At 40.8% G+C, this 25,526-nt stretch overlaps 1 long non-coding RNA gene across 1 annotated transcript in view; it reads left to right on the top strand.

The window, feature by feature from the left end:
* The first annotated feature begins 4,096 nt into the window (after positions 1-4,096).
* The window catches only part of LOC103348027 (uncharacterized), a 31,742-nt gene continuing 10,312 nt past the window's right edge, over positions 4,097-25,526 (top strand). The window contains exon 1 of the long non-coding RNA XR_516485.3: positions 4,097-4,211. This is a non-coding gene — a long non-coding RNA (uncharacterized lncRNA). The remainder of the gene's footprint in view (positions 4,212-25,526) is intronic.

The raw sequence follows: 25,526 nt of genomic DNA, 5'->3' as shown, positions 1-25,526 counted from the left end.
AACCAATGGCAAAGGAAGACCTTTCTCTCTGTCTCTCTCTCTCTCTCACTGTCAACTCTGCCTGTCAAAAAAAAAAAAAAAAAAAAAGATAATGTTACAGAGCTGAGAAATAACCCAGAACACACAAAGTCAAAAATAGCTGCCCGATAAGAAACATGTTCTGAGAAATGTGTCATTTGGCAAGTTCATTGTGCCAGCAGCACAAAATGTACCTACACAAACCTAGCTAGGCTAGGTCAGTCACTTCTTGTGGCCTCTTGATTCGAACAAGAAATGTGGCAACCACAAGATGTATGAGGTTGTGGTTGGCTCAACACACCATATTGTTTTACAGTGAACTTTTTTTTTTTAATAAATAGCAGTCTTGTATTCTAAATAATGTTAAAAATCATAGTACAGTAAGTAAATAAACCGATACCCTAATTATTTGCTATAATTATCAAGGATTATGTGCTGTGCATAATTGTATATGCTGTACTTTTAGGACCGTGTAGTGTGTTGTCCTACAATGCTGTGACAATTATAATGTCAACTAAGAGATAGGAATTAGCAGTTCCATTGTAACCTGATGGCACCACCATTTTATATGCAACCCATCACTGATTAAAAAAAACACTGTTATGCAGTGCACTACTGATTAATATTAACACTCATAATCTGCCATTAGTTGAACAGAAAATAATTTGTTACAGATTTACTTATTTACTTGAAAGGCGGAGTGAGAGAGAAGGAGATCTTCCATACACTGGTTCAATCCCCAAATGGTTGCAACAGCAGGTGCTGTGCCATGCTGAAGCCGGGAGCTGGAACTCCACCCAGGTCTCCCACATGAGTGGTGGGGGCCCACATACTTGGGCCATCATCTGCTGCTCTCCCAGGTGCATTAGCAGAGAACTGGAGCAAAGCTGAGGCATCCAGAACTTGAATTGGCACTCCAACAGGGGATACTGGTGACCAAAATGGTGGTTTAACTCACTGCACTGCAACGCTGGCCCCAGCATAAAGTAATTTTGACTTTCCTAAATGATGGGCTTATTTGGTGACTGCAATGTTACTACAAAATTGTTTTCAATTTTAAAATGTAAGCCTTGTACTTCAATATATAATTTTAATGTTTATAATACTGTCGATTTGTAGATGGTTTAGACTGTGAATAATACATAGCATTTAGCTGCTGGTCGTATATTTGTGTTAGGCTTTTCCTTTCTACTAATGTGATTGGTAAGGCTGTTGCACATTTTGACATCATGGATCACTTATAAAACTGATCAGGCTGGCGCCGCGGCTCAATAGGCTAATCCTCCACCTTGTGGCGCCAGCACACTGGGTTCTAGTCCCAGTCGGGGTGCCGGTTTCTGTCCCAGTTGCCCCTCTTCCAGGCCAGCTCTCTGCTATGGCCTGGGAGTGTAGTGGAGGATGGCCCAAGTCCTTGGGCCCTGCACCCCATGGGAGACCAGGATAAACACCAGGATAAGCAGCGCACAGGCCGCAGCGGCCATTGGAGGGTGAACCAACGGCAAAAGGAAGACCTTTCTCTCTGTCTCTCTCTCTCTCTCACTGTCCACTCTGCCTGTCAAAAAAAAAAAAAAAAAAAAACTGATCAGACATCCATCAGACTCTCAAGCCTGCTTCCTGAAGAGGGGCACTGGAGTTTACAATGTGATAATACCTTCTACAGTGTCGGGTTTCTGCAGAGTCACACTGTAACACCATATAGCCAATGTTCCCCAACTCTGCACACCATGCCAACGTGATATTCCCTGCGCAATGCTCTCAGTGACTCTGGTGCCAAGAATCTCTTTTTGAGAATTTTTCTGACAGTGTCAGCAATGCAATCAAATCATTTTGGTGATTTCTGGAACACCATTCCACATTGAAGAAGGTACTACAAGGAGCATAAACTCTGGAGGCACTGTACAAGTCAATTTCATCCTTCCTTTCCCGTGACTAGAGAGAAACTATGCTACCTCAGTAGGAAAGTTGTACACTTACTTTGTAAGCGAGTATGATATAGTGACAACTCTGGAGTCTTCCTTTTTGTCTTTTTTAATAGATCTGGTTTACTACGCATGCTCCTATAAATAAATGATCTACATATATACTAAAAGATATTTTTCTATGTTTTTGAATTTGGAATTGTTTTGGGGAAGGTAAGAAGAAGAAAGACGCACACTTCCTAAAAGAGCTTTAAGCAGGGGACGGCGCTGTGGTGCAGTGGGTTAAAGCCCTGGCCTGAAGCACCGGCATCCCATATGGGCGCTGCTTCTAGTCCCGGCTGATCCTCTTCCAATCCAGCTCTCTTCTATGGCCTGGGAAAGCAGTAGAAGATGACCCAAGTAGGAGACCCAGAAGAAGCTCTTGACTCCTGGCCCCTGGCTATGGATCGGCACAGCTCCGGCTGTTGTGGCCATCTGGGGAGTGAACCAGCAGATGGAAGACCTCTCTCTCTGTCTCTACCTCTCTCTGAAACCCTGTCTTTCAAGTAAATAAAATAAATCTTTTAAAAAAGAGCTTTAAGCAAAGAAATATTAGTTACTTAGAGAAATTCAGCATATTGTGTGTTTATCATAAAATATTTGCCAGAAAGTGTAAACCAACTGTGTTACGTGATACTGTAACTATAGCCTGCATAAGGAAGAACTTACTGTATTTTTCCACATGTTGAGGTAAACCACATAATGTACAAGTAGTAGAATAACTCCAGCCACAAATATGTCTGCATGTTTCCAGCATCTGTTTCTTTAACTTATTTTGATTTCTTTCTCCTGCAGTGATAAAGAAAGTTCAGGAAAGTTTCAAAACTCTTAGGAGACAATGTAAGAATATTTTTTATAAATGAAATTCCAGGTAAATTTACAAAGCTTCTTGGGTGGCAGCAGTAGTAGAAGTATCTTTGGTGCTTCATCAAATGACAGGCAAATCCTGCCAATCTGGTGCAACATCTGACTAATCAAAGATTGAAGACCCTAAAACACTTATATGTTGAAGATCATGCTTGTGTAATTGTGTATAAATAGACTCAGAATTCACAAAGCAAGTTGAGACTTTAGCAGTCTGTACTTGACAAACTCTAGAATAAAAATTATCTGTAATGCTTTCACAACAGCAAATCAGAATCAGGAGGAAGACAGTAGGGGGAAATGCGGGATGAATGGTTACATCGGAAAGGGTTCACTCACTATTTATTAACTCACTATTCATTCAGTGAACACTTATTGCAGAATATCTCTGTCTAGGCACTGTGTAAGGCTCTGCCAACTAATTTGTACTCACGTGAGACAGCAAAAAATAATGGAAAATTACACACTGAAAAAATTATTTCAAGTCATGATTTTTTATGTGTCTTTTAAATATGAAAGTAAATAACTGGGTTGGTGCTGTGGCTTAGCGGGTAAGGCTGTGGCCTGCAGTGCCGGCATCCCATGTGAGGACCGGTTTGAGTCCTGGCTGCTCCACTTCCGATCCAACTCTCTGCTATGGCCTGGGAAGGCAGTAGAGGATGGCCCCAGCACTTGGGCCCCTGCACCCATATGGGAGACCTGGAGGAAGCTCCTGGCCCCTGGCTTCAGATCAGTGAAGCTCTGGCCATTGTGGCCGTTTTGGGGATGAACTAGTGGATGGAAGACTTCTCTTTCTCTCTCTCTCTCTCTCTGTCTCTCCTTCTCTCTCTGTGTAATTCTGACTTTCAAATAAATAAATCAAATCAAAACAAAGCAAAAAAAAAAAAAAAAAAAGAAAGTAAATAACTATGGAGGAATGAAGTTCACTTAGATCAGGTGGCCTAGAAGGTCTTGCTTAGGAACTAGATGGAACCAGCTGTGTAAAGATGAAAGGCAAGTACATTCTAGGCAGAAGGATTAGCCATTGCAAAGGCCCTGCATCAGGAATGAGCAGAGTGTGCCTGGGAAAGAGGAAGATGAGGATAGATAGAGTTAAGTCAGTAAGGAGTGGGCAGGTAAGGCTGGAGAAGTGGACAAGTCATAGTAAGAAATTTATATTTTATTCTCTACGCAGTGAGACTCCCTGGAAAGTGTATAATATGCCTTATGTTCCTTTAAGATTGACCCAGTTGAAGCATCACAATGGGTGGAGGGCAGGATGGAGTAAGAACGGAAGCTGGGAGAAGAGTTTGGAAACATCACAGCAGTGTAGGGAAGCAGATGAAGGCAGCTTGTCCGATAGTGGTGTTAATGAAGACGCAGGGGCATTTGGTGAGTTTGTGTTATATTTGTGGAGTGCTACAAGTAGGATTTGAAAGAAGATCGATCATTAGAGATTGGGATGACACAGAATTGGAACAATCCTAGTTAAATATACTAGTACCAGAAATGAAATTTAAGTGCAGGTTGAGGGAATGTTGTTGAGAAATGTCTTGGCTATCAAGGAACCTTTTCTTCAGATTGCAGAGGCTGTCCAGTCCAATCCCATTCCTAAAGAGCCAACACCATAGCAGACAGATGTTAGACAGTTTCTACTTACACACTCCCATGAAGTCAGCACCTTTGCAGACTTCTGCTTTGTTAATGAGGGCCAACCTCATTCTGTGGGTCATAAGCTGAATATGAAACCACTTGGAGACCCTTTGCTTTATAAAAGCCAACATGATACTGGAAAGAAGTATTTGGGAACTATGTTAATTTCATAGTCTGAAAAATGTTATCTGTTTTATCTAGTTTTTATTATCACATTTTAAAGTTAGAAAATTTAAGATAATTGGAAACAGGTCACAGGAGGACTCAGAAGAGACAAAACAGAGTTTTAAGAGTTTGGCAAGAAGTGTACACAGCAGGCTGATGAGTTCTACATTTCTGTAAAGGATTAGGTATGCAGAAGCGACATCAATTAGAAATAGAAAATGTTCTACTTTGCAACCAGGAAGAACTTTGTGGATTTAAGAAGCAAAATACTTCAATATTATTTTGAGCCATGTATCCCCATAAGACAAAGCTAGAAAACAATTAATTCTGGATAATTAAGGACATCCATTGAAAGCAGAGGGCCTTGGGTTTCTCCAGGGTTAAAACAGGGTTACATGTTTACTAAGTGAATTATAATTCCTCCAGTTATGATGAAATATGTACAAAGTGTACCAGAAATGCTATAGATTCCACTTGGGCTCTAGCAAGGATTTTAATCTACTTAACAGTACAGAACAGAGGAAGAAAGATGTTATCACATAGATGTGAAATTTTCCCCATTTGTAGACCATTTTCCTGGTTAAAAAAGAAACAACCCTGCTTTTAGTGGATTATAACCTAATAGAAAAAAATGCACAAAGAAAAACAACCAACATTTCCACAATTGTTTTCAAAACACCTTAAAGAAGAACATGGTTAAAATAACTGTACTATTGAATACTAAGACTTGTATAAAACTAGTTTTTAGAACTTGAGATAAAAGATGAATAAAATTAGGAAATTCTGTTCATCCAAATGTAAACCACCGAGTAAGGGAAGACATGCAGTATACGTATGACTGACAAAAAGGCTCATATGAAAAACATGTAAAAAACTGTACACTCAACAAAAAATGGGCGAATATTTGAATAAGCATTCACAAAAGAAAATAGGCAAATGGCCAGAAAGCACACAAATATATGACTCAGCCTTATTAATAATCTGGAGAATGCAAATTAAAACCACTCTAAGTTATCACTACACAACCACAGGAATAGTTAAAATTCATGATTAAAGACAAAAGAACTGTGAAGTTGTGGAATGGCTAGACCTCTGATATGCAGCAGGCAGGAGTGCAAATTTGTACTTGCACTTTGTCAGTTTCTGCTAGAGCTGAGCATTCTCATACCCACAGATTCAGTAATCCTGCTTCTAGGGATATGCTCCAAAGGGATGTGTGCACACGTGCAGCAAAAGACATGCGCAGGAATGTTCACGGCAATGATGTGCATAGGAGTCAAACAATGGCAGCAGCTAATGTCCTTCAAGAGCAGAATGGACAAACTGTGGTGTATTCATAAAGCAAAATACTAAACAGCATGAAAATAAATTAGCTACTGGCCGGCACCACAGCTCACTAGGCTAATCCTCCGCCTTGCGGCGCCGGCACACCGGGTTCTAGTCCCGGTCGGGGTGCCGGATTCTGTCCCAGTTGCCCCTCTTCCAGGCCAGCTCTCTGCTGTGGCCAGGGAGTGCAGTGGAGGATGCCCCAAGTGCCTGGGCCCTGCACCCCATGAGAGACCAGGATAAGTACCTGGCTCCTGCCATCGGATCAGCACGGTGCGCCTGCCGCAGCGCGTGGACCGTGGCGGCCATTGGAGGGTGAACCAATGGCAAAGGAAGACCTTTCTCTCTGTCTCTCTCTCTCTCTCACTGTCCACTCTGCTTGTCAAAAAAAAAAAAAAAAAAAAAAAAAAGAAAGAAAGAAAGAAAGAAAGAAAGAAATTAGCTACTGATAAATGAAACCACAAAGATGCAACTCACAAACACATCATTCATTAAAGGAAGCCAGATATCCCAAAATAAAAAAAAGTATTGTTAAGATTCCACTTATGTAATGTTTCATAATAGGCAAGACTAATCTATTGTTTCAAAAGTCAGGGTAGGGATTACTTCTAGAGAACAGCATAGAATTAATAATAATTTGGAGACCAAACAAGGGTTCTTACAACCTACTAGTAATTTGATATTTTTAGTGGATATTGGCTATATAATTCAGTAAGGTTATATTTAAGATTTATAAATTGTTATAATTTAATTAAGTATATACGTGTAAATCTGTCTGCAAGTTATACTTTAATTAAATATAAGTAAATATATGTATGCATGTAAGTTATAGTTCAGATAAAATTTGTTTAAAATATGGAAAGAAAGAGTTAAATAACACTTCAAAATTTCTAACCATTAACATTTCCAGAGCTGTGTATAACTAAGCAAAACAAAGCCTAATTCTAATCCTAAAGAGATCTCAACAGGTTGGGACAATAAGTGAAATCTATGTAGTGAAGTTAAAAGGTGTAAATTTAAAGTCACTCTTACGTATTTAAAGGACCAACAAATAGACTGCCCCATCTAGCCAACAACACATATAAAAGAAATCCATAGGCTATGAGTAGGCGATTGAAATGGTTGAAATGTTGTCTAAATAGGGCTCAGTGCAGCCTGCAGTGCTTGCGTCCCAGATGGGTGCTGGTTTGAGTCCCAGCTGCTCCATTTCCCACCCCAGTCTGACCTTTGAAACCATTTGGAGAGTGAACTAGCAGAGGAAAGATCTCTTTCCCTCTCTGTCTCTGTCTCTTTCTTTCTGTAACTCTTCCAAATAAATAAATAAATATTTTTGTTAAAAAATGTTGTCTAAAAAGCAGCCCTTAAGCAACCCCCTTAACTTTTCTCTACAATAGCTATGAAGATGCTACAAACAGAATCAAAAGATCAAAAATGTCAGTCAACCTATTTCAAAAGTAAGACGATTTTCCATAAAGTATTAGAAAATCAGTGGAGTTGAATTACAGTTGCAATGCCTAGCCTGAAGCTATTTGGTCAGATGAAATGGAGGGAAGTCACCATTGCCAAGAATGAATGTGGGAATTCAGCAATTTTCCCCTCACTTTCTGCTAACCAAAACAGAAAACAAGAATCTGCACCATTCAGAGAACACACAATGGCCTCCCAATTTGTTCTCTCTTTCACCAGTGGCTTTCTTTCTAGTTTGTAGAAGAAGCTTGGAGACTGCAGCTCCCAAAAAGAAAAGAAAGGAAATTGAATTTGGAGCCCACAATGCATACTAAGTCTAGGCAAAGTCTAGATGTGGAAAGCGTGGTGTTTGTGAATGCCATCAAAGCATCTTATCAGAGAAGCAGACATTAAGCAAAAGCAAACACCTGTTCTATTCTAGTGGAGCTTCATGAAATGAAAACTGGCTTGACTTTGATAAATGCAATGAAGGCAATGCTGTAAAGTGATAGCAACGATAACTTAGCAGATGGGCAGAAGATGGTGCTGTTTAAGGTGGGGAGCTCAAGGAGGCCTCTCCAAAGAGGTGATCTTTGAGCTGAGATCTGAAGGACACAATGGAGGCAGCCAAATGAGGGAAACAGCCCCAGCAGGGGAAAAAGTAGTGCAAAGGCCACAATACAGGAATTAGATTAGAGTGTTTGGAGACCAGAAAGAAAGTTAATACGGGTTAATGCTTTTCTCTCTCTCTCTTTTTTTTTTTTTTTTTATAAAAAACACTTTGCTAATTGTGTTTACTGCTGTTATCTGTCACCATTTTGTTTCCTTTTTGCAAAATTCTAATTTGTCATCAAATGCACTTTTCTTCCCAGCTGGGTGTCATTTGTAAATTAATAAGCCTGTTTTCTGCAAGGACACTTCAAAATGAATGTTCAAAGAAAATTAAATTAAAAAATGTTTATTTTGGTGTAAAAAGTTTTTAAATCTATGCATGCAAGGGGTCTTTAGAAAGAGGTAAATGAATGAATGCCTTGGAGACTATGCTAGGAGATATAGCAGATAGATTTGAGTCTCACTGCAGGCACTAGAATTTCCCAGGGTCTGATGAAAAAAGTATTCTTCCCTAGGCACTGAGGTTCCCCAGAGTTCTTGTCCAGGGCCAAGTTAATCACTCTGATGGTTTCAACCACTGTACTCAGTGTATGCTCTGACAGTTCTTAAAATAGATCTCTATCATCATGTCTCTCTTTGCCTACATTATTCCTTCCCCTTTTCCTCATCTTTTGATTTTTTTCCCTAAGGCTCTGTAAGTATTACCTCATTTTTGCTACTTCTTTTTCCTGCCTCTGGCGTGAGGCTAGGCTAGCTTCTTTTCTTATCAGCTTCCTTAAGGTGTAAGGACCACCAGTTCCTTGAACCGCTTTCAGGAAGAAAGCACTTGTTTGCCATCCTTCCCCTTTGTTCTGTCTTTCACACTTCAGACATAAGTCTTTTTTTTTTTTTTTTTGACAGGCACAGTGGACAGTGAGAGAGAGAGACAGAGAGAAAGGTTTTCCTTTTTGCTGTTGGTTCACCCTCCAATGGCCACCGCAGCCAGCGCACCGTGCTGATCCGAAGCCAGGAGCCAGGTACTTATCCTGGTCTCCCATGGGGTGCAGGGCCCAAGCACTTGGGCCATCCTCCACTGCACTCCCGGGCCACAGCAGAAAGCTGGCCTGGAAGAGGGGCAACGGGGACAGGATCCGGCGCCCCGACTGGAACTAGAACCCGGTGTGCCGGCGCCGCAAGGCGGAGGATTAGCCTAGTGAGCCGCGGCGCCAGCCTGTGACATGTCTTTTTTCCTCAAGTTTAATTCTTCAATAGCTTCCTGTGAGGGGACTTCACAAAGTTTGTGGAAATGGAATTAAAAGATGTAGCTCTTGCTGCAAAAATCTTTTGAAGTGTTTTCACAGTACTCATTTTCCATGAGGTTTTTGAAGACCCCCTAGTACAAAACACTTCCAGGGTAGTGAAATGCCAACTCTCAGGAGAAGGGTGAGCCAATAACCCAACAGAATGATTAGGGAATGGGAATCTCTTATATTCCACATGAATGCTGACTAAAGGTGACCTCAGCAGAGGAGTATTTAATAAGCAAGAGGAGAGTCTGATCCATTCTGTGGATACCAGTTAGTCTCCTTGCTCAACCACTCCTGTCGTTGCCACATGGACTGATGAGCAAATTGGCCATGGTGTTCATGCATGGGCTCAGCAACATGGTCTTCCACTCAGAGGTTGGCCTTGTACAGCCATTGCTGAGTGGTCCATCTGCAGCAGAGACCAATGCTGAGTCCTGGATCTGGCTTCATTTCCCAGGGTGATCAATCAGCTACCTGGTGGCAGGTTGATTACTTTGGACCACTCCCCATTATGGAAGGGGTAGAGCTTTGCTCTTACGTCAATGGATAATTACTTTGGATATAGGCTTGCTTTCCTTGTCTGCAGATATCTGCACCAAAATAAACATTTAATTCCATCTTAATTCTGCTAAAACTACCCACTACGGACACGAGGAATGCCTTATTCCTTATTCTGATAAAGGAACTCACTTCACAGCACGGGGCCCATGCTTACGGGTTTCATTGGTGTTACCATGTTCCCCACAAACCTGAAGCAACTGAGGCGGGGCCTTTTGTGTCACTTAGATGGCCACACCTTGGAGAGTTGAGGAAATTTCATCCAGGATGCACTATCTGTTTGAAATCAAATGCTTCTCCTCAGCACTCAAACATCCGGGAATCAGGGATTGGAAATGTCTTCCTGTGACATAGAGTGATCTACAAGAAAAAAATACGCTTCCCATTTCTGCCACTTTAGACTCTGTTTTAAAGCAGTCTTCATTGCAAAATAAGTGAAGCTTCTCCCATAGACCACGGCAATGGTTCCACTGAACTGGATGCTCGAGCTGATGCACCAACAGGCAGAAGGAGATAGTTACTCTACTGGCTGGCATGATTGATCACAATTGTTAAGGGGCAGTTAGGCTGCTGCAACACAGTGGGGGTGGAGAGCAGTATGTCTGGAATTTAGGACATTCCCAGGGGCATTTTTTAGTACTTTCAAGTCCTGAGATTAAAGTTAACAGAAACTACAAAAACCCCATTCAGATAATACCGCTAATGCCCACACCATTCAGGATACTCAACAGGAAAGAAACTAGCATAGCCGGGACACTCCCTGAAGGCAAAGGAAATACAGAATAGGTAGTGGCAGAACTTAATTACACTTAGAGCTGTGACCCTATGACCAGTTAGAGAACCGAGCTCTGTAATCGTTGAGTAGCCATTCCTTATTTTTATAAACGTGTTTATGTAATATTAATCAATATCTTTGTTTTCTCCTCCTTTCCCAATCTTCTATTTCATGTGCATATGTTAATGACTGTTTACTTTGTAGCTCAGTATTTAAATTACAGTTTATCAAATGAGGAGTGTGAATCAGCCAGAAGAATGAACACAAACCTCAGATAAAGTAGGATCTTTGCATCCACTTTTGGGGAAATAATTACCCTGTATTTATTGTTTGTTTCATAATTTGTGGAAACGATTTTATTGTGAATTCTTTTTGGAAACTTAGTATGGTTTAAAATGATGTACCAGTGACATGTTGACAAGGAGAGAACACAGTATTTTGGTAATGTGTCAACTTCTCTAGAATCAGCTGAATCCTGGAATTCTCTGTCCTGGGTGTTTTCTGTAAGGGTGGGCTTCCTGAGTTATTTTCAGGCCAGGTTTGAACACAGAAGTGAGGAGGCAGATAATGCGGATGTGTGCTTGAGCAGTGAGGGCAGAAACATGTGTAGCTCATTCTGTGGCTCATCAGCTGGCTTAGCTCTTGGGCATGGGTAACACCTGCGCCTGGGACTACTCCCCTCTCCCTTAAATCCTCTTTCAGCCTTCATCACAGTGATCCAAGGCGTTAGCTTCTCCTGTAGGATGTGCACTCCATGGAGTGGTGACAATGAGAACATATAGGATCCAGTGTATCTTCATGGTTCCAGGCAGCTCACACACCCAAGTTCCAGTTCATTTTGATGGGGTCCAGTTAGTCTTTGATCTTCTACACTTAACACCTATCTCTCCTTCAGGATTTCTTGCCCTATGTTCTTTAGGTTCCAGCATTAAACATAATGCTAGTTGGGGCCAGCACTGTGGTGCAGTGGGTTAACGCCCTGGCCTGAGGTGCCGACATCCAATATGGGCACCAGTTTAAGACCCAGCTGCTCCACTTCCGATCCAGCTCTCTGCTATGGCCTGGGAAAGCAGTAGAAGATGGTCCAAGCCCTTGGGCCCCTGCACCCACGTGGGAGACCCAGTTGAAGCTCCTGGCTCCTGGCTTCAGATGGGTGCAGCTCCAGCCGTTGCGGCCAATTGGGGAGTGAACCACTGGAAGGAGGACCTATCTCTCCCTCCCCCCAACTCTGATTTTCAAATTAATAAATAAATCTTTTAAAAAAACATAATGCTGGTGGTGAAACCTCCCACAATTGCATTATATCAAAATCCTGGTAAATTATCATATATATCATAGAGTATCATGTAAAATGCTTAGTGTGAAAAAACTATGTATTCCAAAATATTCTCACCAAAATAAGCCTTTAAAATTCCATTTCCATTCACTTTTTTGAAGAACCCTCACACTGAGGTAGTGTAACTAGGTAGCTATTTTAGGTCTATGTGAGCTGGAAGTCCCTGCAAACCCACAAGGTCAGTCAAAATGTCCCTTTTCCTGGTATGCACCTGCTTCATCCAGGACTTAAAGAGGGAACACCATGAAAACACGGATATTAAGCTCCACGTGGAATTTATGGAGTTACCACAAAATTCCCAGGTGAATTCACACCTGTAGAGTCACCACTCTCTTCCTCATAAAAGAGGCCAACAGCTGGGAAGTTCTCTCTTTTTGCCACAGACCATGGCTGGAAGTACTCTCTCCCTCCCACCCTCTCCTCCACCCTCCTTCACCCTTTTTCCCTTCAGGCAATGTATTCTGGCTGGCTCATGGCTAGTATTTCTCCAAGTGGAGCTGACATGGGATAAGTCTAGTAGCTAGATTAAGATCATGAGCTACACTACCACCCTCCCCCCATCTTATCTACCAGCTGTCAATCAGATGACCTTTTCCCCAGGATGCACTTCCCCGGGTCTGGTACCATGTGCTTATTTCCCTTTTTAAGCTCATAAGAAGGCAGGTAAATGGAAGTGAGTGCTCTCACTCCATGTGAACCCAGAGTGAACAGGGTATGAAAGTCTCTCTTTTTACCTTTCCTGGCCCACTCTCCCTAAATAATGCCTGCGATTATGTGTGTGTGTGTTCCTCACTTTGTAAATAAACTTTATCACAGTACACGTCATGTTTGTGCCTGTGCTTAGCATGCTTCTCTAAGTAAGAGGCAAGAGTCTGGAATAGGAATTTAGGCCCAGCCCAGCCCAGGACAGAGCAGCCCACACTCATGCATGGATGTGTAGGTTCTCTCTCACTGCTAAATAAATCCTATTCCTATTTGTGTACCTTTGTAAATATCCGCACCTATAATACCTGTCTTTGTGTGAGGCAAGAATCTGGAATAAAATTAAAATTATCATGCCCACATCATAAGAATGATTCTACTTCTCTGATTGAACCCTGAGTGGTACAGAAACATAGGAATATGTCTAACCCAGGAGAGATCAGGGACAGGGTAAGCTACAAAAATTGTACACAAGGTTAGAGAAGACTTAAGTAAATAGATGGAATATATGTATATATATTATATATAATATAACATATATTATATAATAGTTATATATCATTATGTATAAATACATTTTATTATATAATATATAAATATATAATCTATTTATATATTATATATTGTGATATAATATATAATGATATATAACTATTACATATAATATACATTATATTATATATAATATATATATTACACTATTCATGGATTGGAAGACTCAATATAATGAATATGCAAGTTTCCCCAAATAAATCTATAGATGTCACACACCTCAATTAAACTTTCAGTCTGCATTTTTTGTGAAATTTTAAGAACTTACTTTAAAATATGTATTAAATTAAAATGGACTGTACCAGATGAAACAATTTTGTAAGAAGTGACAGCTATCAGACGGTTTATCCTACTTGATTTCAGGGTTTAGTCTAAAGTTATAATCATCAGGTAATTTGATACTCATGGAAACTTTCACCTCGGATCAGTGGAACAAAATGTGCTTATGTTTGCAATGGAGGATGTTCTCAGAGATGTTTCTTATTGCTCCCATGTTCTGTAAATAAACTCATACATTTATTAGCAACTGGCTTTAGACAAAGATGAAAAAGAAATTCAATGAGAAAAAGCTAAGTGTTTTTAACAAATGGTGGTAGCTTAACTGGATATTTGTATGAAAAAAGAAAAATGGATCTCCATTCCTAACATAATAAACAAAATTTATCTCAAAATGGGTGGTAGAGTTAAATCTAAAATCTAAAACTGTAAGATTTCTAGACTAAAATATGTGGAGAAATCCTTTGAAAACTTTTACCAAAAGCACGGAAATAGAAGAAAAATGATAAATTGGATTATACTGAAAAGTTAAAACTTCATTCTTTGAAATACATCATTAAGAAAACAAAAATGGAAAGACACAGGGTGAAAATATTTATGACACGCATTTGGACAAATGACTCAAAACAAAAACATAAAAGATGCTGCTTTCAGCTAATACTAGAAAAATCCAATTTAAAAAGATTTGAATATACTGCCACAAAAGAGACAAGATGCACATTGCAAGATGTTCACCATCACTAAACATGATGCAATTAAAATGCAATTTGATATGATGATGATACAATTTTGCATCATTTAAAGACTTCTCATGTCAAGTGTTGACAAAAGATGCAGAGCAACCAGAATTTGGACATTGCTGGTAGAAAGAGAAAATGAATTATTTGGCAAGAATATAAAACATTTGGAAACCATTCTGATATTTCTTAAAAAGTTAAATGTAAACTCACCAACCAACCAAACTAAACCACTTTTAGGTAATTACTGAAGAAAAAACAAAGGCATAGAATCACACAAAGCTGTGCACAAAAATACTCATAACAACTTTATTTATAATAACACCAAACAGAACAAGAATCCAAATGTCTATCAGCAATTGAATAGATAAACCATGGTCTATCTGTGCACTACAATACAATTCAGCTATAAAAAGGGGCAAATGTACACAACAACTGATGATCCTGTAACTCATTATCTTGAGAAAAGAAGCCAGGCCAAAAAGATTCTATTTCTACAAGATCCTAGGACATGCAGACTAATCTGTTGTGATAGCAAACAGGTCAGTGGGTTCCTGGTTAAGAGGTTTGTGGGGGATCAATTACAAAGGATCCTTAGGAAACTTTTCTGGGTGATGAAAATGTTTGTTACCTTGATTTCGGTGATGATTTCAAGGGTGCATGCAGATGTCAGAATTCATCAAATTGCACATTTTACATATGTGAAGCGTACTACACTTTGATTACAGCACAATGATTGTACAACAAAGCAGAAAACAATGTATGAAGTGGCTAATACTGACCTCCCACATTTCTGCAGCTTTGCAGGCATTTGTGGGTAACACATACATTACCTTATATATTTATTGTATAAGCATAAATAAATGTATTATATTTCTTCTAACAGCATTTCTCATTTCCTTGCTGCTTTCCTCCCACTGCAACCATGGAGACAGGGCTATGTGACCCAGGTCATGCTGGTCCTGTTACTCTCTCCCCTTTCACAGAGATGGGCATGTAATCTAAGCCACACTGCTCTGTCGTCCTTCTTCAAGATTCCAGTGGAGATGATAGAAGGGAATACAGCTCCTTTCTGCAGTAGGAATCCTTAGGATGCCGAGTACAGGATTGCGGGAAGATCCGTTCCATGACTATGTGAAGGGTGTCCGCACAGAGCGGATAGGCAGAAAGGAAGGAGGGAAAAGTGGGAAGAAAAGGAGACAGAAAACAAAAGAGGGGAGGAGAGATGGAGGGAAACCAGGTGAAGGAAGAAGAAACAGGGGAGGGAGGAGAGATCCTTGGCAATACTATGCATATTAGACTATACTTGAGGAATTTCATGGAAATGGAATTAGAATGTAAGTTTATTTGGGCACCAGTTTTTTCATAATACGCATTTTCCATGAACTTTTTGGAGCCCTTGTATATATTTCAAAAATTTTTTTTACCCAAACAAATGTATTTTAATTCCACTTTTTCATACACCTTTTGAAATTCCCTATAGTTCTCCAGATGGTTAGCTCTGCCCTTTCCCAGTATAGATGATCTAAGCCAAGCCATGTCCCTGTTTCACTTAAAATAATTTAGGTCTCTGTCTTTTCCAACGGAGTCTTGGCTAATACAATATTTATTCAGTGCCCTTCTTTTAGACTGAGGGAAGAAGTGAGCTTTGTATTATTCTCTTTTACCTACTGCATTCTCCTTGCTTAAAAGTAATTCTTTGTGGTCCAGACTCAGTACCTTAAAAACTGAGATTCTTTAGCACGCTTTTTTTTTTTTTTTTTTTTTTGAGAACTAGAGTGTTTTTTTCCTAAAATTTCTTCACCTTGTAGGATGTGGGCTGTATTTTTCACTGGCAGTTTTGATCTATGTTTCCAATAGAGATGGAAACTTAACAGGAATGAATTAACTAGGTAAGAGATACTGGGAGTAAATCAACTGTTCTCCTATTTCTTCTCTCCAACTAGACTGTCCTGGCCTAAGTGTGGGGTCACCCATGATTCCGTTTCTCAGTCAAGCTTTATTCATAGGAAGTAGTAAGATTGTGTCCTGCAGCACGACATCTGCTATCCTTAGTTTGCTACACACTCTTTGTGTATCATCTGGGATACCAATGGAAATTCGGGGAAAAGAGAACCGAGTAGTACTCAGATCCCTCCTGTTACGGGAAGACTGACAGGTTGTTCATGTGTGAGTTAGTCCTTGTTTCCATCAGACCTGTCTGGAAACACAGCCTTTGATTGGTGTTTCTCTTGCTATGGAAACCTGAAGGGGAAACTTCCTGGACAGAAAGCTGGCCTGACACCCCCAAGGTGGACTATGTACCTGATCTACGACTTCTATATATTTGACCCTACTTCCAAAAGGCCTGCTTCCAGAGAGCAGAGGATACCAAGAGGTGATTGTTTGAAGAGGCTCTGGACAACAGAACTTGAACTCAAAGGGTTCCCTTCATACAGATTCTCTTCCCTGGTTGCTACTGCCTGCTACCGCTACCCACCATGACAGAAGTTAGCTGAGGAGGCCAGTAATAATCAGAGGCGAAGAAAGTCTGAAAAAAGTCACGGAAATGGGTTGCTGCCTGCATTGCTGGTATTCCATATGGGCAACAGTTTGAGTCCTGGCTGCTCCATTTCCAATCCAGCTCTCTGCTGTGACCTGGGAAAGCAGAAGAGGATAGCCCAGGTCCGTAGGTCCCTGCACCCGCATCGGAGACCCAGAGGAAGCTCCTAGCTCCTGGCTCCGGATTGGTCCAGCTCCAGCTGTTGCGGCAGACTGGGGAGTGAACCAGCAGATGGAAGACCTCTCTCTCTGCCTCTCCTCTCTGTGTAACTCTTTCAAATAAATAAATCTTAAAAAAAAAAAAAAAAAAAGTCACAGAAAAGGAGTCTTGCTCCAGGACTGTTTCCGTTTAGGTGCTTTGCATATTTTTCCCAGGAGTTCCTGGTTTCCCAATTTGATTCTGTCTACAAGAAAGTACTCTTACTTGAACTCAGGATTATTGGAGGAATACTATCTAAGAGTTACATCATATTTCTGAAAACCTCTTGTATTATACTTCTAATAGGAGCAAATGGATTTCTTTAAGGGCAAAGGAACAGGCATCCACATGGGGCACTACAGAGCTCAGCTAGGGACAATGCACGCACGACACAGCCTCGGTCTGAAAAACCTATGTGTTGACGCCATCATCCCCAGGGCCCTGAGAATGGCACTGAGATCCCACTCGTGTTCTTAAAACTTGTGACAAAGGAAATAATGTACAATTTGTAGTCAGAATATTTTTATAAACACTGGAATTTTCCTTTCAATATATTATGTCATAGAATCTGCTTTTCATAATAAACAATAAATACCCTGTGGTTGGATGTTAACTCTATTTTTGTGTTTTTGCTTGGAGAATTTATCCTTGAAGAAATGAACAATAATTATACCCTGTGCAATTCAAAACATGAAAGAATACACAGCAAACTTTTATTCTTGGTTAATTGTCCTTAATTTCATATGCCTTCAACTAGACTCAGAGGATATAGCATACAATTAATAACTTGTGTAAAACATTTTAAAATTTTAAATAGATACATAAAATACATTAAGAAGTAATTAAATTCAGGTCAGAGGGATTGAAACCTTCACAAACTCTAATAAAATAATTATAAGTGCATTTACTAGGTAGTTTTGAATGTAAATTTTAATTGCTTCAATAATGTTTTATTCACTATTTATATGACTTAAGAATGGTATATATATATGTACCTTGCTGATGTTTTACAAAGCTATTGTTAATATGATTTATTTGTAAAAGAAAGTGAGAAAACTATATTGCTAACCCGCATGACTAAGCCATAAATCTTTACTATTTTGCAATAAAGCACATTTCCAATAATGCTGAATATACTTTCCACTACATTTTATTCTCTTGGGCTTTAGTCAGTCTACATTCTTAAAATTATGATATATGCTCCCAAATAAACTGGATATTGTTTAGACTATGAAATGGAAAGTCTCATTAAAACGTGTGTGTGTGTGTGTGTTCTGATACCTCTAGAGAGATTTGGAGTTTTTTGGCAAAAAATTATAAATACTAAAATTTTTTTGATGATTTGTTTACTTACACATTTAATCAGAACAAAACTCTATGAAGAGACAATACTGGACAAAATGATTGTGGGAAAATCTGATTGATAGTGATTGGCAACTGCTTCAGCCATGTTATGTATTTCTCTTTATTCCTGTCTTTGCTTTCAAATATTCTGCAACATATATAAGGACATCTCTTGAATCTATTGGGTAAGACTTATACAAATGGTGCAAATATATTCTCTGCATTCAGAGTTGACAATTGAGCAGTGTGGGAAGTTCAGTAGATGGGAAAAAAGATAACAAAGAAAGTGTGTGTGTGAAATAATGCGAGACATAACTAAGTTCGTTTTCATGTAAATTGTTTTATATAGAAATATATATCCATAGAATTTCAACATTACTCACTGAAAATTAGTTTCTAATAGATATTTGATATATATCCAGATGCTCATGACTTTGAACCATAGTGTGAAATAAATATGTGTGTGTATACCTGCTTCCTTTCTACAGTGCATGCCATTGAAGTACAGAGAATGCAAGACAGGTTCAAGCCATAAGGAGGGGTGACTTGTGGATCATGGCATCTTCAAAGTCATGGAAGCCTCCTGTGCTTTGTTCTGGATGAGATGGGAAAGCTTGGGAGAGCAAGGTGATCATGACAGTGCTCAGCCTTGCACTGTAAGAGGGTCACTCTGTTTTTTTTTTTTTTTAAAGATTTATTTTATTTATTTGAAAGTCAGAGTTTCAGAGAGAGGTAGAGACAGAGAGAGAGGTCTTCCATCTGCTGGTTCACTCCCCAGATGGCTGCAACGGCTGGAGCTGCGCCGATATGAAGCCAGGAGCCAGAAGGTTCTTATGGGTCTCCCACATGGGTACAGGGGCCCAGGGACTTGGGTCATCTTCCACTGCTGTCCCAGACCATAGCAGAGAGCTAGGTCAGAAGTAGAGCAGCTGGGACTCGAACCGGCGCCCACATGGGATGCTGGCACTTCAGGCCAGGGCTTTAACCTGCTGCACCACAGCACCGGCCCTGAGGGTCACTCTGAATTGGGTGTTCCCTTCCTGTATTATCTTGTTTAGTTTCTGCTAAACCATAAACTTGGTGACTTAAACAACAGACATTGATTTCCTCCATTTCTGGAGGCTGAGAGTTCCAGGTCAAAGTGCTAACCAATTTGGCTTCTGGTGAGGGTGCTTCTCCTGGCTTGTGGAATGCTGTCTTCTTGCAATGGCGTCTTTGGATGGTGGAGGGAGAGCATTCCAGTCTCTTTCTCTACTTACAAGCTGGATAAGGACATCATGGAGGCCTCACCCACGTGGCATCATCTAAGCCAATGTCCCATCTCCCAGTACCAGCCCACTGGAGTTAGGGTTGAAAACTGCGAATGTTGGGAGATGCAAACATGCAATCCATAACACTCCTCTTTTAAAAATTAGAGCACAGTGCTATTTCAGTGTTATTCTCTTGACAACTTAGTTCTTTCATATGGACAATTTAGTATCATCATCTTCTAGCACATACCAGTATTAGTTTGAAACCACTTTTTCTGTCTGCCATGCATTGGTCAGTGACTCTGTACTTTATCACTTGTGTCAAAACATTCATGATTGTGAATTTATCCAATACAAAGAATTTTTCTCAACAAGTGTTGACATGTGGTTCTACATATCAAATTAAAAACTTCATTCTTAAAATTCCTTGATGTGGTTCTTTAAGAAAATCTTCAAAAATTAAGCAAACAAAGCATTTTACTGTGTTATACAATGCATTAAATTTTGTCACATTCTACATATGCTAGGTGAAATAAAAATTACAATTTCTCTCTACATATAACTCTTTTATGAGAAATTTCAGCATATGTGAATTTACTACTGAATCAGATTTATCATAATTTGGGTTCCAATAAAAATGAGTTACAGGATGTTCCTGGTAGAGATTAGGAACTACAAAACTTGAAATTGGAAATAGAATTAGGAATGACAGGGGAGTATGGGTTTTCACAATGAAAAGGAAGGAAAAGTAAGAAAAAATATAAAGGTATTCACTTCCTCCTTGAAATTCCATCTCTTTGCTCTATGACTTTGGTGGAGTCTTCCTTCCTGGCCTGGTTTTCAAAAAATAGCTTCATTGAGATAAAATTCACGTGCCATACAATTCATTCACTTAAGTATATAGTTCGATAACCCAATGGCTTTTAGGATTTGCTCTGCCTCACTTTAAATAATACTCGATCCTGTCTGAATTCACTGTTAGTTCTTTCACTCATCCCTGTCCTTAGCCAGCTTCTCCATACCTGTGTCAACTCCTGTCTTTGTCCTGTGGGTATTTCAGTTAACAGCATTGTCCATGCAAACTAGCAAGCCCAGGTTAAATAAATGCAAAGTTTCTCTTCTCACCCAGTGTGAAAAATCTCAGTTGAAGTATCTTTGAAACATCTCACAAATCTTTCCCATCCTCTCCCAATTGTCTCTCAAGCCAACCCCACTATCTCCAAGCCTTGTGTCAGCTCTGTGAGTTGCTATTGCACTGTTATAAAGGCCTCTCTGATGATTTCCTGCCAGCTGACCTTTTGCCATTTTCCTTTACTCTTGTTCTACCTTCACCAAACCCAAGTTTGGTCATTTCTCCCTTTCTAACACCTTTGGTGTCTTCCATGAATGCAAAGTAAATCCAAATTCTTCGGCTGTTTGTCCAGGTCCTTCCTCACCTGGCCTCAGTGTGCCCTTCTTACCTCAATCTTACTCTTTGCGCTTGACTCCCATCCTAAAAGTTCCATCCATCCTAAAAGTGTTTCAAACTACTAGGCTCCAGTTCTTGTGGGAGCATAATTTTCTATATGCTAGGATTGTCCCTTTTCTCTGCCAGATATCTCTCAAAAACTGGAGATGGGATCAATTTAGCAAAACGCGTCCTAAGTGCCCGAGACTATGTTTCCAAATCCTTCAAGCAGTCGGGCTAATTTCTGTGCAATCTTCTGTTTCCATATGGAGGTAACAGTGTAAATTTGTCTAGTTTTTTTTTTTTTTTTCAGTTGCCGAGGGAATTTCAGGGATTCTCCCGTCAAAGTGCCTTGCTTTGTTTTCAGTTCATAGTGAAATGCACAATGCACAATGCTGAGTGGATGAAAATTAGTGTCTAAGTTTGTCTTCCCTTTAGGTGATATCACACTTATCAAGAACCACGTCACCTCTTTGATATGATTTTGGTGTTTTCAACTCTATGCTAGTTCCCCTCTTTTTTCATTCATTTTCTTCATTCTATTTAAAAACAGGCCTCCCACTTAACAGAAATCAAGGCATCTGGTCTCTTTTTTAGAATAAGGTGGTTTAGACACAGCTGGGTAGGAGATAAGAAGTGTTCTTCTTTGGATCATAAGCCTTGTGGAGTCCAGTCGTCCACTCAGGGGGGTCAGCGAGAAGTGAACAGAGGAAGGAGGTTGGAAGGTAAGACTAAAGGTACCAGTACTTTTACTAAGTGTCTTGACGGTTTGGAAAGAGTAGAGATGAAGAAAGAATACAGTAATATACTGTGACTGTGACATTAAATTTTGAGCATAATTATATTTAAAAATCTATTCGTTAGCAAATGCTTATATTATACCAAACAGATGGCATGTTTTGCTTTTTAAGATTTTTAACCTTTATATTGATGCTGGTTTTTGAGGAGTTACTTGAATTTGAGTGATCCAAATTTCTAACAGAAGATTGTAGTTGCTATAGGTCAGAGTGTGTGCCCACCCACATACACTCCTGGGCTGGGGGACTTTTCTCTGAACACAGCCCCTGCTACCCAGTGGTGTGTTTTATTAACCCTTGACCCTGACTTAATTGCTTCCCTATCCTGTCCATCGTGGGAATTGAGAGGAAAGGACCCCGAGGTCAGATAATGCATAGCTCTGACTGCTGCTCTGATTAAAAATAATAATAATAAGCTGAAGTGATCAAACTTTGAGTCTTTTGAAGTCATCCAATTAGAAGAGAATTATCAGTAGCCATACAGAGAAGGATTGAGTGGGATAACCAGTATGGGTCGTGTTCAAACTGAAGTTCTGAAGAATGGGTAAATCTGGAGGAACACATTGTGCACCTAGAGTTGTGGAGACAAATGCACAGGGTCAGGGCGAGGGTGAGGAGGAAGAACTTTAGATCTGCCTGCTGTTCACTTGCAGCCATCCTGTGCACAGTCTTACAATAACCCCACCCTAATCTTCTCTCCCGAGTAGATCACTGCTCCTTGCAACACAACAGACCGTGTTAAAACATCAGTCGTCTGATATGGGTTCCATAATTTTCACTAAGATGAAGTAATTAAGGAACACTGTCTGCAAATCTAATCTCCTTTGAAAGAAATAGCTTCACAATCTTCCCTGGCTCAGCTCAACACTGATTTCATGACCTCCTGTGCAAGTGGCACTTAATTTTGTGAGCGTGCTCACATGCCCTTAAATTGAGTATCCTTTTGGATACTCCAGTAGCATTTGTACAGCTGTGGCCACATACTCCTTTAATGGCAGCCATAGGCATTATCACTCCTTGGGCTATAGGAGCAAAACTTATTGCTGCCTTTTAATAATGTTTATGTATTTTAACCTACTTAAGGGGCAGACACACACACACACACACACAGATCAAGTGAGAGTGGGAGGGAAAGATAGAAAGATCTCATGTTTCCATTCACTCCCCCAAATGCCGGCAGTAGCTGAGCCAGGTTGAAGCCCTGAGACCAGACTCAAGTCTCACACATGAGTGGATGCGCGGCCGGGATTCAGGTACACAAGCCATCGTTTGCTGCCTCCCCGGATGCATTATCCAAAAGCTGGATTGGAAGTGGGGCAGCTGGGACTTTGAACTAAGATACAGCTATCCCAGGTGGTGGCTTGACTTGCTGCACATCAACACCCATCCCACTGTAATCTACTATCGCTTGGTTGGAGAGGTAGGGCCTGGTGGGAGGCTGTTAGGTCTTTAAGGGGGATTAATGCTTTTCTCAGGAGAGTGCTTTCTCACTGTTGTGGGAGATGCCATAAGAGCAGGTTGTGATAAGTAAGCCTGGTCTCTCCCCTGAACCCCTTTGTCCTCCTGTCTTGCCCGTGATCTCCATTCCACACTGTGAGGCCATCTGACATGAAGCCCCCACTAGAGCCCAGCAGATGCTCACCGAGTGCTCTTGAATCTCCAGAACTGCAAGCTAAATAAACTTCTTATCCTGATGCATTACCCAGTGCTGGGTATTTTGTGAAAGTCTCAAAAACAGACTGCGATATCATCTTACACAGAGCTTGCCATGCAATTTAGAGAGGGCTCCTGGTCACTCGCTGCAGCAGGCTGGTTAGTGATCACCCAAAATATCAGGTCCTATTTCCTGGTACCTGCCAATGATACCTTGTAAGAAAAATAGGCATTCCTGCTGGTTATTAAATTAATGATCTTGCCCTGGGGAAATGACTCTAGAGTAGCTGGGTGGACTATAAAATCTCATCACAAGTTACCTTTCTTTCTTTCTTTTTTTTTTTTTTGACAGGCAGAGTGGACAGTGAGAGAGAGAGAGAGAGAGACAGAGAGAAAGGTCTTCCTTTACTGTTGGTTCACCCTCCAATGGCTGCTGCAGCCGGTGCACCGCGCTGATCCGAAGGCAGGAGCCAGGTGCTTCTCCTGGTCTCCCATGGGGTGCAGGGCCCAAGTACTTGGGCCATCCTCCACTGCACTCCCGGGCCACAGCAGAGAGTTGGACTGAAAGAGGGGCAACTGGGACAGAATCCGGCGCCCCGACTGGGACTAGTACCCGTTGTGCCAGTGCCGCAGGCGGAGGATTAGCCTAGTGAGCCGCGGCGCCAGCCCAAGTTACCTTTCTAAGAGAGAGGCAGAGGCGGATGGCACACAGGAGAGGAAGGTGATGTGACCACAGAGGCCGAAGTTGGAGTGATGTGGCCACAAACTGAAGAATTCAGGCAGCCACCAGACGCTGGAAGTGACATGGGATGGGTTCTCCCCTAGGGTCTCTAGAAGATGCCTGGCTCTGCTGACACCTTGATTTTGTCCCAGTGAAACTGGTTTTAACCTTCTGGTCTCCAGGATTGTAGGAGAGTTCCTTTCTGCTGTTCTGAGCTACCCAGTGTGGAATAATATGTCACAGGTTTTTGCTGAGAGCAATGGGCTTGAATTTTCTCAGAAATGAGAAATGGGAATTTTCAGTCATGTGGCAGGATTGAGAGAAGTTGCTGGTGAAGTGTCTCCCCTGCTGGGGTTGTCAGGACACCATAGAAGTCACGGGCATGGGGAGCTGCCTCTACCACTGAGCTCAGTGGCTACAGTTTGCCCCCTAAACTCTGGTTGAAGAATCGTGACATGTCCCAGGCCCCTCTGCTTCTCCAAGGACTTAGGGTCAGCTTCGATCCACAGAGATCCTTTTGGACTGGTGCTCTCTGTTAAATGTTTACAAACTTTAATTACCCTCCAAGAGGCTGAGTATAAAGGACCTCTCCAGTAGAAAACAGGTGTGTGTGTGTGTCGGGGGGGGGGGGGGGCTCTGTTTGCACAAGGTGGCACTGCAGGCTGGCACTGTGGCTGTGGAAGTGCTGACATTTGGAAATCTTGCATAACGTATGCAGGTCTGGTTTAGTCCCTGGAACAGCATTAACTGGCAATGATGGTGTATGACGTCACTGTCTAGTTCCTGACTGCTAACATTTCATTATTCAGTACAGTGGTTGCCCCTATCTATGGAGGTACAATCCAAGACCCTCCAATTGATGCCTGAAAGTACTGAACCCTACACATATTTTTTCACCAAATACAGACCTACCATAAATTTATAATTTATAAATTAAACACAGTAAGATTAGCAAAAATAACTAATAATAAAATACAACAACTATAACAATATACTGTAGGAAAGTTATGTGAATGTGGTCTCTTCTCATTGTCTCAGAATAGTTTATTATACTTCATCTATACTTAAAGGAAGCACCTTATGGCTTTTTTGGGCACACCTGAATTACCACCATCGCGACTTCTCACACTGGGACCTCTATGAAGTAAAATAAAGGTCACACAAGTACTACGATTCCACTAGAGTCCATCTCACAACTGCAACAGCTACTGAATGGGGAAGGGGCAGGTACTGGGTAGAGCTGGACAAAGGGGTGAGTCACATCCATGACGAGAAGGAGCCAGAGACATGAGATTTCATCACAGTATTGGAATGACTCACAATTTAAAGTG

The sequence above is a fragment of the Oryctolagus cuniculus genome, chromosome 6 (genome assembly GCF_964237555.1).
Source record: "Oryctolagus cuniculus chromosome 6, mOryCun1.1, whole genome shotgun sequence".
NCBI classification, from domain to species: domain Eukaryota; kingdom Metazoa; phylum Chordata; class Mammalia; order Lagomorpha; family Leporidae; genus Oryctolagus; species Oryctolagus cuniculus.
Note: the sequence above shows the minus strand (reverse complement) of the source record. Positions and strands in the feature narration are given on the sequence as shown.